The sequence below is a fragment of the Squalius cephalus genome (genome assembly GCF_949319135.1).
Source record: "Squalius cephalus genome assembly, chromosome: 1".
Taxonomy (NCBI): domain Eukaryota; kingdom Metazoa; phylum Chordata; class Actinopteri; order Cypriniformes; family Leuciscidae; genus Squalius; species Squalius cephalus.
In genome coordinates, this window is record NC_137122.1 from 30674075 (window position 1) to 30687205 (window position 13131).

The 13131-nt window shown below is 37.8% G+C and overlaps 1 protein-coding gene across 1 annotated transcript in view; it reads right to left on the reverse strand.

The window, feature by feature from the left end:
* The window catches only part of mrtfbb (myocardin related transcription factor Bb), a gene marked incomplete at its 3' end in the record, with an annotated part of 32925 nt that extends 22466 nt beyond the window's left edge, over positions 1 to 10459 (reverse strand). The window contains exons 1-2 of the mRNA XM_079887071.1: positions 10261 to 10459; positions 2211 to 2276 (exon numbers count right to left, since the gene is read on the reverse strand). The remainder of the gene's footprint in view (positions 1 to 2210; positions 2277 to 10260) is intronic.
* Between the last annotated feature and the right edge of the window lie 2672 nt (positions 10460 to 13131).

Consider the following 13131-nt stretch of genomic DNA (forward strand, 5'->3'; position numbering starts at 1 on the left):
GTCTATTAATAGAAAGCTGTTTCTCTTTCTAAAAGGGTAAACAAACTACAGAGGCAGCTTTAGAGTTGACAGACTGACCAATGGGATGAAGAGCTATAGGCATCAACCTATACAAATGCTCCTGTCAAAGACAAATCCTGCTCTTGGATGATCCATTGCTCCATGCCAAGATGAAGATAAAGTGGAGTTTGGCAAAACCGCAGCATCTGCTTATTCTACCGAGTCTGTGTCTGGAGAACTTCACGGACATTTTTTTGTTTGGATTGGATTTTTTTGAAGGATTGCCTGTGAGCAATTGATGACAAATAAAAAATATTAAAAATCAAGCTTTTAAATCAACCACATGAGAGAGGGCTCACATGGTTGCTTTGTTGTGAGAGAGGAATCTTGCTTAACTGATGTCCCAAAAAAAACACCCACCACCTTCTCATGGTGGTGCTCTTTTCTCTGGAGGTTTCAGTTCAGCAGGGCTGATGGTGAGAACAAGCACAGTCGCATCCCTACGGGGGGTACATGCTTTTGTTCTGAAGCCATGCGTGTCACAACTGGCACAAACAGGGAATATAGGCTGACATTGACTTGGCACAAGTGTTCAAAACATTCTCCGCCCACTGTACAGTTATCTAGAACAGTCTTTCTATAATATTCTTCATAAATAAAATTTAAAATCTTATGACGCAAGAATGATATCAATTAAAATCTTGTTATTTAATTGTCATTTAATTGCCAATTAAAATCTCGTCATTGTTAATACTTTTGTTTAGTAGGCCTACCCTACCATAAAACCTTGTTTTTATAGTTTTTATCCATCAGCAGATGGCACTGTAGTCCTCATATGTTACAATGATGAGACAGCTGTGCTTTTAAAACAGTTACATTTCTGGATGGACAGACAGAGGAATGGATGGAGGGATGGATGAACAGACGGAGGAATGGTTGAAGGGATTGACAGACTGAGGGATGGATGGATGAATGGAGGGATGTATGGAAGGAGGGATGGATAGAGGGACAGACTGAGGGATGAATGGATGATGGAGGGATGTATGGAGGGATGGACAGAAGGATGTATGGATGGACAGAAGGATGTATGGAGGAATGGATGGAGGGATGGATAGATAGATGGATGGACGGATGTATGTATGGAGGGATAGAAAGAGGGATGGATGGATGAATGGAAGGACGGATGAATTTGGATGGATGAATGGAAGGACGGATGAATTTGGATGGAGGGATGGATGGATGGATGAATGGATGGATGCCTTGAAAGGAGGGATGGATGAACGGACAGAAGGATGGATGAATGAATGAATGGATGGTCTCAGGGACAGACGGAGGGATGGATGCCTTGAACGGAGGGAGGAATGGATGGATGGATGGATGGATGGATGGATGGACAAATGGAGGGATGGATGGATGGAGGGACGGAATGAGAAATGGATGGATGGATAGATAGATGGATGGATGGATGGATGGACAAATGGAGGGATGGATGGATGGAGGGACGGAATGAGAAATGGATGGATGGATAGATAGATGGATGGATGGATGGAGGGATGGATGGAGTACAAAGCCTTATGCAACAATCATGCAATGATAAAATAATAAAATAATAAAAATCCCAAATTAATTCACAATTGTATTTCAGTCATGACAACTCTCGGAGAGAATACATTTCAACCAGCATTTATTAGCATGAGGCATAAAACATACATAGGCTTGATTTTGGCGGACAATATTTGTTCAGCTTAGTAAAAATAACAAACAAAGGAAAGGCTGCTGCAAGAAATGGTGGAACCCCCGTAGCGGATCTCTACAGGTGGAGCTGGGGAGGAGGAGGGAGGCTAGGGTAAGATGTATATGGCTATGTGGATTTGGAAGTACTTCTGATTGGCTGGTGTGGTGTCACGGCATTGAAAGAACCAATCGGCGTTCATTAGAGTTTCATGCCTGACCTATTTATTTTAAATCCCATCTGCCAGTTCAAATTATTAAAAACTTTTTGAATAAAAATCACAACGATAAATATTAAAATAAATCACTGTGAATATGTGCATTGGTAATTTTACTTCCCTTAAAATAAGACATCAAAATGGCCAACGGAAAAAGCATTACACAAAGTAACAAACTGTTTTACAATTACTTGCGCATAAACAATGACAACTTTACCACAGTAACTTTAATTCTAATCTCTCTGAGAAGAGTAGATTTACCTGTCGAAGGAGAAGGACGCTTTGTGCTGCAGTGCTCCTGATGAAGATCCCTAGGTCATGGTGCCTCTGAAACACAAAGGAATATCCTGTCATTAAATGAAACAGAACTACAACAGGTTCAAACTTCGCAAACCTTTCCATTAGAAGTTTTCTGTAGGTGAAAGCAGAGCCGTTCTACATCGCCCGACTGCAAACCAGCATGTGAAGAAGAGGGCAATGAAAGGGAAGGGTGGCTTGCATCTAATCAATGCAGTTACTGTGGAAACGCTAATCTGCTTGTACACTGATTAATGGCTAAACAATAGGATGACAGATATTTATGGATGTGTGCCACTCCACAGAAGAGGCCATGAAGAGATATGGAAAACAAGCTTACGAGAGCCTGTACTCCAGCCTCAAACACAACCTCCGCAAACAGAGCATTCATATTCTTTAAAGCACAACAAGACAAACATTCGGCCGTGTTGCTCTCTACAGCACATCTGAAGTTCTGTTTACATTTGATCTTTATCACACTATCAGAAGTGTCATGTCTGAATTTTAAATGCAGAATACTTTGTGGTGTCTTTGTATTTGCAATGTGAAATTTAAACTGTTGTTGTTTTAAATGCTGTGGCAAAAATCTTCAATTTCACTTGGTTTATTAAAAATGACAGGGATACACCAATATTATCCAAGACTGACTGGTCACTGGTGCCCCTCATAAGAGAAATATCCACCAGCATCATCTTCAACATCCATTTCTATGATGAAATCATTACAGCTGTAATCCTAAATATGTGGACTTGATGACTATATGCTTGTTGAGTTCACAATTTCTATGGAAAGCAGGGAAAGCAGATTAAGTGACTTGGTGAGCACTGTGATCTTGTTATCTTGTGCAAATTAAAAACAACAGGCTGATGAATGTTTTAACTCTTCCAGACTTACAAGCCTTGATGACTTGACTAAGCCTTGGCTGGCTTTCCTGCCTGCTCACATTCCCTGCTTTCAATCTTATTCAGCTGAGTTTAAAGACTTTCGGCTGTTTTCTCGCTAAGGATCAGCGGTAAGCCCCTCTCAGTGACATATTGAGAATCCATCTTAGTCCAGCACAATTTTGAAACCTCAAACAGAATTATGTTTTTAGTTTTGAAGTGGAAACTCGGGCCAAATGGGGACATCACTGTACCACTGTCGGCCAGTAAACTCAACGGCCGGTTCACTGCTGTGGCTTCTTTGTGTTCACTCCACCTAGAAAAGGAAGTCAAGATGTGCATGACTGAGAACTCAGTGTAAACAACTTGACTCTCCCTATGGAGGGAGATTGATCCTGTAGCTCCTGTAGATTCTGTAGCTCAAATAGTAGAGCATGGCATAAGCAATCCCAAGGTCATGGGTTCGATTCCCAGGCAGTGACTGCATTGATAAATATGTAAAGCTTAAATGCAATGCAAGTTGCTTTGGATAAAAAATGCATAATGAAAATGTTATCGGTAACTGTTTACAGTGAAGTCCCCGATAGACCATATGCGCCAGAGAAACAAGCGCGCAGCCATCTTTAAAATTTTGTGTTTGAACTTCCTTTTTTGCGGTAGCTCTTTCTATTTATATGGCATTACTGTCGAAGAGTAGTGTAGAAGTGGATTTACTTATTGTAGAGTTAACAAAAGTTATCATGAGCATTGTAATGTTTGAAACTGACGTCATAACAAATGAGACAGACAGATGACAGGGAAGATTTTAAAACGAGCGGTTAATTCATAAATCCGTAAGATCTTACCTTCATGCTGTGGAAATATAAACCGGAACGCTACATAAGGTCTATACTCACAGCGAAGTTCTTTTTTGTTTTTTTCGCTTATAGGGGTAAAAAGTTGTTCGAAATACGTGACTACCAGTTACTATTTATATTATTACTATTAGCGAACATCCCGACACCGTCCACACTGCTGAGAGCGACATTTAGATGAATATGTAAATACGTGCTTTGAATATGTAAATACGTGCTCTGTGCTTTCATTTAAATGAAGGTGAGAAAACAGCAGTTAAAGGTATGGAAGGCAATTTCGGAAAAGCTAGCAATAGCAAGCTAGCTTTGAAAGCATGAGATCCCACCCTCCCTTCAGAGCAAAGCCACGCCCCCCCCCTCAAAACACATGACACAGCAGAGTCTGCAAAGCATCACGAGACGAGAGACGGCGTTAAATGACCTCATGTCTCAAAGAACAAAAACATTACAATAATAATGAACGTAAACAACTTACAGAGCTCTTACTTGTACCACCTGACTGCTGGAGGTTAATTCAGGCATTGATAGTGTTGACATAGGCACCCATAAATCCGAGGACGTGAACAACTCCGGATATCCGTTAACATTAATGTACTGTAAACTAACAAGAGCAATCAATAAACAATTTCTATTTTTATTAGTTAACATTAACAAAGGTTAATACATTCTGTAAAAAATAGTGCTCATAGTTAGTTTACATTAACTAATGTTAACAAATTAGACATTATCGTAAAGTGTTAGCATGTTAATTAATACAATCACGCATTGTAATGGCCTTAATAAAACATTCATTTTGCAATTTGAGTTTGTTATGTTGAATGGAAAAAAAATCCTAGGTGTGTTTATTCAATTCTGTTTATTTAAAATAGTTAACAGTTGTTCCGTACAGTCCAAACACCAAATCCAAGTGGCATTTGGCAGAACACATTATGGCCGTATTACCACATTACTACACAATGAGAACTTCTCCTCACACAAACACTGAATGACTCATCCACAGTAAACTGGAGGGGGTCAGCTGTGCTGCTAAATATAGCTGTGAGACCGGCCAAAATAAGCATCAGAAATAAAAAAGAAACCCCTCCAACGCTTTTCCATGTGTGCGCGAAGAACGCAGGCATCAGGAGTCAGCACAAAGAAAACACTGTGAGACCCGCTCGAGTGAGGAAAAGAAACGAGAGGGGGAAAATTCCTTTACCGTTCCCAAAAATTATCCCACATTTTAACTTTCCCAGAAAGCCAGCTAATTCCCAAGAGGCTGTCCCTGAGCGCATTGCACATGGCCTTTGCCCCTCCCACTTCCCCTCATGTCATTGGCCCAGCACAGGCCTCCCCAGGGAGTCAGTAGAGAGGGATCGCTAAACCAGTAATCAAAATAGCCTGCTGTCAGCCAGTCGGCATAGACTGATGTTTTACAGATTTAATTTAAAATCAATCCATCAAAAGATGCAGATTCACTTAAAAGTAACGCTAATAGATGATTTAATCCATTTCAGAGGCTGACTCTCTGGTTCCCACACGATCATACAATTACTTCTCAGAATCTACTTCCCATTTTTTGACAATATGATTCAACCCAATTAGTGAGAAGTGCAGTTATTATGAGTTTTAATAGGTTTTCGTTAAACTTGCATCACTACAAACATTCCGCATCTTTTTCAGAGAAACAGATGTTTGTCAGTCTGACTCATAATAGTGTCCTATTTTCATCAAGCAACAATGTGGCAAACAATGACATGAACTTGCTGATCATTTCGAACAATGGTCAGAGTGATGATATAAGCACTTTTCATAGTGCTCTTTTCGGGTAAACAAACATATCAACACCAGACATCAGTGCTAGTTCCTACTCAAAAACAAACTGGAACAATGGCAGCTAGTGCAATGACTAATAAAGAGCATGGACATCAAAAAATGTAAATTCAATTACTCTAAAATGTCATGTGGTGTATAAAAAGTAATATTTTCCTCATGCACTGAATACATTTGAATGTATGTCTTAAATGCTATTCTAAAAAAATGTTTTAATATATATTGTTAAAGGTAAAAATTACTTGTACAAATATCATAAATATTACTTACTACATCAGTCTTTGGCAAGTCACACCTTGTCTTGCACTAATAAGGTCAAACCATCTGATATTTATAGAGACTTCTTGACCTTGACACACAGTCATGAGGGTACTTTTATGATATAATTTCCTATTTTATTATTTTCCCTCACTTGCATGTTTCTGCAAGTCGCACCACATGATTATTTATATATATATATATATTTATTTTTAACGTAACATGCTAACTGCTATTCTGTCCCAAAACTGTTTTGTGTGAGTACATATGAAGGTATTTTTACCAGCTGAGAACTCACAAACTAATAAGGTCAAACCATCTGATATTTATACAGACTTCTTGACCTTGACACACAGTCATGAGGGTACTTTTATGATATCATTTCCTATTTTATTATTTTCCCACACTTGCATGTTTCTGCAAGTCGCACCACATGATTTTTTTTATATATATATATATATATATATTTATTTTTAACGTAACATGCTAACTGCTATTCTGTCCCATTCTGTAATACACTAATGGAGATACTTTAGAGAGAACAGATATATGAGGAAAACAGGCGCGACCCAACGAGTCATTTTGCGCAATATTATCACAGCGCATCCTACGCGAGTTCGTCGACCATTTGAGAGGCTTAACTTTTGGTTGGCAGCGCTGACTTAATAATTATGTTGAAGTCTTTTGATCTGAGGACACTTGAGCATGGATATGAATCTGGTTCATCAGCATCAAAGCCTGTGAGGTCACATCACATGACATCTCAGTGGAATGTTATTGTGTCATGTGAGCAGAGTAAGGAAAAAAAAAAAAAAATTATCCCGATTCTCTTTTTTTCCAGGCATTCGTTTGAAATACGAACTTAAAAAAAGCCAGGAAGATGTTTAGCTTAACGGAACACTGATATCTACAAAAGCAATGATCTCATTCTTGTTTGTGAACTGTAACTTTCCAAACTACAGTTCAAATGCACGAAATAACATTTACCCGATGATAACAGGTAACGATAACAACGTTGAGGCCGCGAGCTTTAAGTCAAACAGGCGACGCAGCAGACTAAGAAAACAATGTCCAGACCACCAGGGACACACCATGCTTACAGTCACTATAAATACCAGGACCTCCAGCTTTCAAGTTCTGCTTGAGCACAGCTGTAGTCTAAAGGTCCTGTCTTAACTGTAGGAGTGTGGACATGGACCAGAGGATGGAAGAGAGTATCAAAACACGGGCCGTCGTTTAAGACAAAGTCTGAATTCCTTTCAATTGATTAAAAGACAGGGAACAGTCCTCGCCATTCATCTTTTCAGCACATGCTGCTTGAGGAATGACAGATGTATGTGAAATATGCTGTGGTGAACTGACACCTGCGGTGGGTAAGATTCAGCCTGTCATCGATGAAGAATGCTTTATTTGTTAAGTCAACGTCCATAAACTATATTTAGGTGAGAAAAACTATTTTGGTTAGAGAATAGTATAAAAACAAGCTATTTTGAGAAAAATACGATTGAGATCATTGGACTACTTGTAGTTCAGTTCTCTTGATACATTTAGTCAGCTGCTTCACCAAACCTAAAGATACAAAACAAAAAACAGCTTTTATGATGAACTATATTTTGCGACAGAACTTACCGAACATCCAAATCTGTTTTGTGTGAGTACACATGATGGTATTTTTACCAGCTGAGAACTCACAAACAGCCAAAACAGCACCAGAATTGCACACAAATAAAGATCTGCGGCAAGGAGGCAGTGGTTTTGACACCTGTACCGAACTGTAGTATCTCATATGATGAGAAAAAACAGGTATGCTTGAGCATCTTGTGACATCATGTCCTGTTTTTGGTTTGTTTAGATGTCTTTGGTCCATATTGCATTCATATTTCAGTAGAACCGCTGTTTGGAAGCGGCCCGGGTTCCGGCTTTGACTGTTCCAATATGGCGGACGGTTTACATATAGTGGCCCATAGAAACAGCCGCTAATGATATTATATAATACTACATAGATTATATACATCTATGATAGAAACAAAAGCACCATGTTTGGACTTCCGTTTTGCGGTGGATTTACTTATTGAAGAGTTAACAAAAATGATCATGAGCATTGTAATGTTTGAAGCGGATATCAAAACAAATGTCTGTAGAAGATTTTAAAACGAGCGGTTCATTCATAAATCCGTAAGATCTTACCTTCATGCTGTGGAAACACAAGCCGGAAGACTGAACACAACGAGCGCAGAGCTGAAAAGCGGCGGGGCTACATAAGATCTATAAGCCGAGAAGCTGTGAAAATAAGGTGGCATTTGATGCTATGCAGGCAAACTGGCACAGATAAACAATTAAAACACATGGCTCTGACATTTAAGAGCTGCTTGCAAATATTATTCTTAAATCATAACACACATTCACTATTTTTGACAACTCTGTTGGTCTGTTACATTGTAGCAAAGCCCATTAATATGAGAAGCTTAAATAAATATCAATAATAACAATATGGTTCCTGAAGTTTTTGGTGGTTGTTATGTTCTCCTTGACTACAATGACTGCAAATAGACAGAAACAGAATAACAGTACACACTGTAAGTGTCCAGTGACATTATGAGTCAAAAGGACGACCTATTGAACTGAATTTGCTGATTTGCAAGAAAAGGTGGCCTACGATCCAGACTATATTTAGGCATAAAGCCGCCCTAATTAAGGATTCTCTATCTGCAGTAGAGAGTAATTATTCAGGCCTGTGGCAGTAAACACTGGGAGTGTTTCATGCACTGTGCCCAAAAAACACAACGAGGCTAAAGGTCACTGCATGGGAACACTCAACAATGCTGTATTGCAGACACACCCATGAGTGTGTGCACACTTAACAACATTTTAATGAGCTATAAAGGCCATTTCAGTTGTTTATGGTAACAAATACGCAACACAAACGGCACTCAATGCCCTCACACCTGCTCGAGTGAAGCACACAAATTATTCATTTAGCAGATGCATGTGACTTGCAAATTTTTTGTTAGCATTATCTTTCAACACTTGTGCTGTACAAAGTGAAAATGTTGCTTTAAGAAGGTATTTCAACTTGCAGCCTCAAAAGTAACTTGTTGGTGTATCCTAGTTAGGTTGATTTCAACTTTTAATAAGTATAGACTTAAAATAATAAAACCAGTTTATGAAAACCAGTGTATGGTACACTTGCAATCAACCAAAAATTCAAGTGTTAAGTTAAATTGTGGAGGTTGATCACAAAACAAACAAACAAACAAACAAACAAACAAACAAACAAACAAACAAACAAACAAACAAACAAACAACAACTCCATACTGGACAATATCCGATTTTCTGGCAAAAGTTGGTCAAATCAATAATATTAATGAATTAACTGATTTTGGTTTGGTTGAATTAATGAGTAACTTTCCACTCAATGTGAAATAGAGAGGGGATATCTTACAAAATAAGCAAAAATGACAATAATAACCAGGCAATAATAAACTAATCATTAAATTAATTTAATAAATTAAATAGCTATGCCAAACTACTGAAATAGAAAAGTAAGTTATTATTTTAAATTACATTTACGATTAATGAATAAAATAATACAAACTGAATACAAGAATATTGTATTGTATTGTACTGTACTGTATCTTGTATTGTAATGAATACAAGAATAAAAACTTTTTTGTACGCTTATTTACCTGATTTTTTTTAAATTCGTATATATATATATATATATATATAATTAGATCATTATATAATACTTAGATAATTATAGAATAATTATAGAATGGACAAGTGGACAAGTGTTGCAAATTAGCAGTTTTGCTATAACACACACACACACACACACACACACACACACAAAAAACCAATGTATCTGGTTTGTCCAATGCTGTTGTTATGTCCATATCAAATAAATAAATAAATAAATATTTAGTCAATTGACGTCAGATTTATTAATGTCATGATGTTCCTAAAATATTCCCTAAACTTTTTCAAAAGAGTTCCTAAAGTGTCATGACACTGTATGCGCAGCGAAAATATCCATTTAACAGTCGTCCCGTTAGATAAGAGTTCAGTTTATGACTCATTATTCTGAATTATTGCGCAGGTATTTAATATATAAAGTGTCACTTGTAACGCTGTGGAGTGTCATTCACTCAGGCGTGCGGCAGCATCTTATAGATACGCAAGAAAAACCGAATAAATATCGAACTTACCGTTTCTTGGCTTCTAAATTATAGCCTACGTGTTCCCTTGAATGACACATCTAGAATAGCAAGAGAATTCCGGCAGAATATTTATTCTCTTTCTTCACTGAAGTATCAGTCGTTGCTGTTGGTAAAGATGGCCGCTCTCATTGTGTTTAGCCGGTGATGTAATGAAGTTGTGTTAACCCTTCGTAACACTTGGAGAGCTGACACCACATCGACATTATAACCTGCTAAATTAGAAAGTGAACAGAATAAAAGCGATTTTTAGATGAGTATGAGTAATTCTGAAAGATGTAAACATAAGTCTACACGCAGCAATGCACATCATATTCTAATGTTGTGAAAATGCGTCCAAATGTTACTCGATTAAAAAAATATAATCAAAAGCGTACAGGACTTTAAACTACTACTACTACTACTACTACTACTACTACTACTACTACTACTAATAATAACAATAATAATAGTAATAATAAATCAGCCTTCAGTTGGCATGTGAATCAGTTACAGACCCTGATGTGAACCTTTACCCTACTGTAAATGCCTGTGATCAGTCCAAGTGGTCTCAGCAAAAATATAGGCCTATAAGCAAAATGATAAAAGAAAAATAACCTAAATATTAAACTATGATAATTATGAATAATTTAAAACAAAAACAAAGTACCCATTTAGTGTATGACACTGCCATCTGGTGAAATCTCAAGGTCAGTTCACTCATACTCGACATGTAAACATCAACTTAAATATATCCAAATATAATAACAGGACTTGAAGAACTGGATATAGCTGTAGAAAATAAAGCATACCAGTTCACTTTCTCAACTGGAGATTCAAGATCCTTATTGTCACTTTTTAGAAACAGCATTATTTTGTGTGCTTCCACAAGGTTGTTGCAGTTCCAAAAATTATGTAATTATATAATTATGAAATAATAGGCTAAATAACCATGAAACTTCACTGTATAAGGTGCACACATGAAAGCAGTGCTAAATAGGCCTTATTTGTGCAAAATGCAGGTATATGATTATGAGGCATGTATATCCACGGACTTTATTCAAGATTTTGGGTTCAAACTGATAGTAATAGTGAAAGTGTTAAAGCAGTAAATGGTCACTTGATTCCAGTTTTGCCATTTTAATCACATTTTGCCTTGATTAGCTCATTTTAAATGGTCCTGCTATGTGACAAATTAATTTGGTTTAATATTAGGTCAAAAAAGTGCCACATGCATAATAATTATTATAAAGTAATTAGCAAAATGCTGTTTTAGATGGAGTTTAGCATTTCATCAACTTCTCAAAAGTATTTCATGCCAGTGCAATAACATTCATTCAAAGAATTCAAATTCAAAGAAACACATTATTTGCGATTACCAGAGTATACAGGAGACTTAACGCATGTGATATCTGATTGCTGATTGTAAACCTGTGTTTATGGCATTCAACTGTGGTGTCAAAGTAAAATAAAGCAATTTGTGAATTCAGCAAGTAATTTCTTAAAAGTTTGTCATTTCATACTGGAGATGAAGAACTATACATGTAACTCTTGATTCACCCAAACAGTTCAGATCACACCACCTTAATGGACTTTGTGAGTGCCCTTATGTTTCAACAGCCATTTAGAAAGTAGTAGATCACAGATAATTTGCAAACCAAACCAGATCCAACATAACAACAAACTTAAGCAACGTGGTCTGAGTCATAGGAAAGGTTGCTCTTTTCCCCTCTCTCGTTCTGTTTTCTCCTGCTTTCGTTTCTCATGTCTTCTCCCACATGGTTGGGATTGGATGATCATGTCCCACATTGCCCACACTCTCCCGCTGATGGAGGTGTGAGGCTTAATCACGGCCCAGAATAGTGTGTGGTTTGGGGTGTGCTGGGGGAGGCAGGCTGGATGCCAGCCGTATCTCTGAGAGTGCTGGCGTGAGATGTGACTCATCGTGTGTCTTTACGTTCTGCTTCACACACAGTGAGATGATGGGCAGGATGGAGCCCCAGCTGCCTGAGAGACTTTGGGGCACCAACCAACCACTGATTATTCATTTCGATTACAAAACACAAGAGTTTGTGTTGCAGCTGCGCCCTGGTGGTCAATGCACGCACACATGTTGATGTGTTCATGTGGGCAATCTGAGATTCTAGATTCTAGTCAGTTCCTTGATTCCAACTGCTTTCAAACTATGACATTAAATGACAGAAAGGCTGCAAATTAAACTATTTTACCAATTTTTATGGTTTTAAAACAGTGTGAACAAGATGCTGTATGCTAAAGTCAAGGGCGTAGATTTGGTTTGAACATTGGGGGGGTTGAAGTTTGGGTTCTGCTTATTTTTCATGTGATCATGGTATAAATATTGTGGGGGTTGTAATGCATAGATTTAAATATTGGGGGGGTTATCTCCCCCCCAACCCCCCCACAAATTACGCCCCTGGCTAAAGTCGACGTGAGACAGAAGCTGTGGTAGTTTTTTCTTCACTATTGTGAGGTAGCCTATATCCAAGTGAAAATACTTCTTGAACAAGAAAAAACATTAGGTGGGACTTGATTTTGTCCATTGGGAACACTGAGTAGGTACTTCACGTCTGCTGAAAAGATAGGTTTTATATAAATGTAATTATCTGGATATACTTGCCATGTTGTCATTATCATGTGACCTACAGTACCAGCGTCAATTGCATCACTTGACTTTTATTCACAAATCCTCTCCTCTGGCCTCATGGGATAGTAAAGTATCCATCATATGCACACTCCAGAATCTCGCCATGAAATATTATAGGTCATCAGGTTTCTTTCTGCTTTAATGAGTACTGTGAATTCGAACATGCTTCTTTTGTCACATACTTACTATGTAGTATGGGAAGTATGTGATTTCGGATG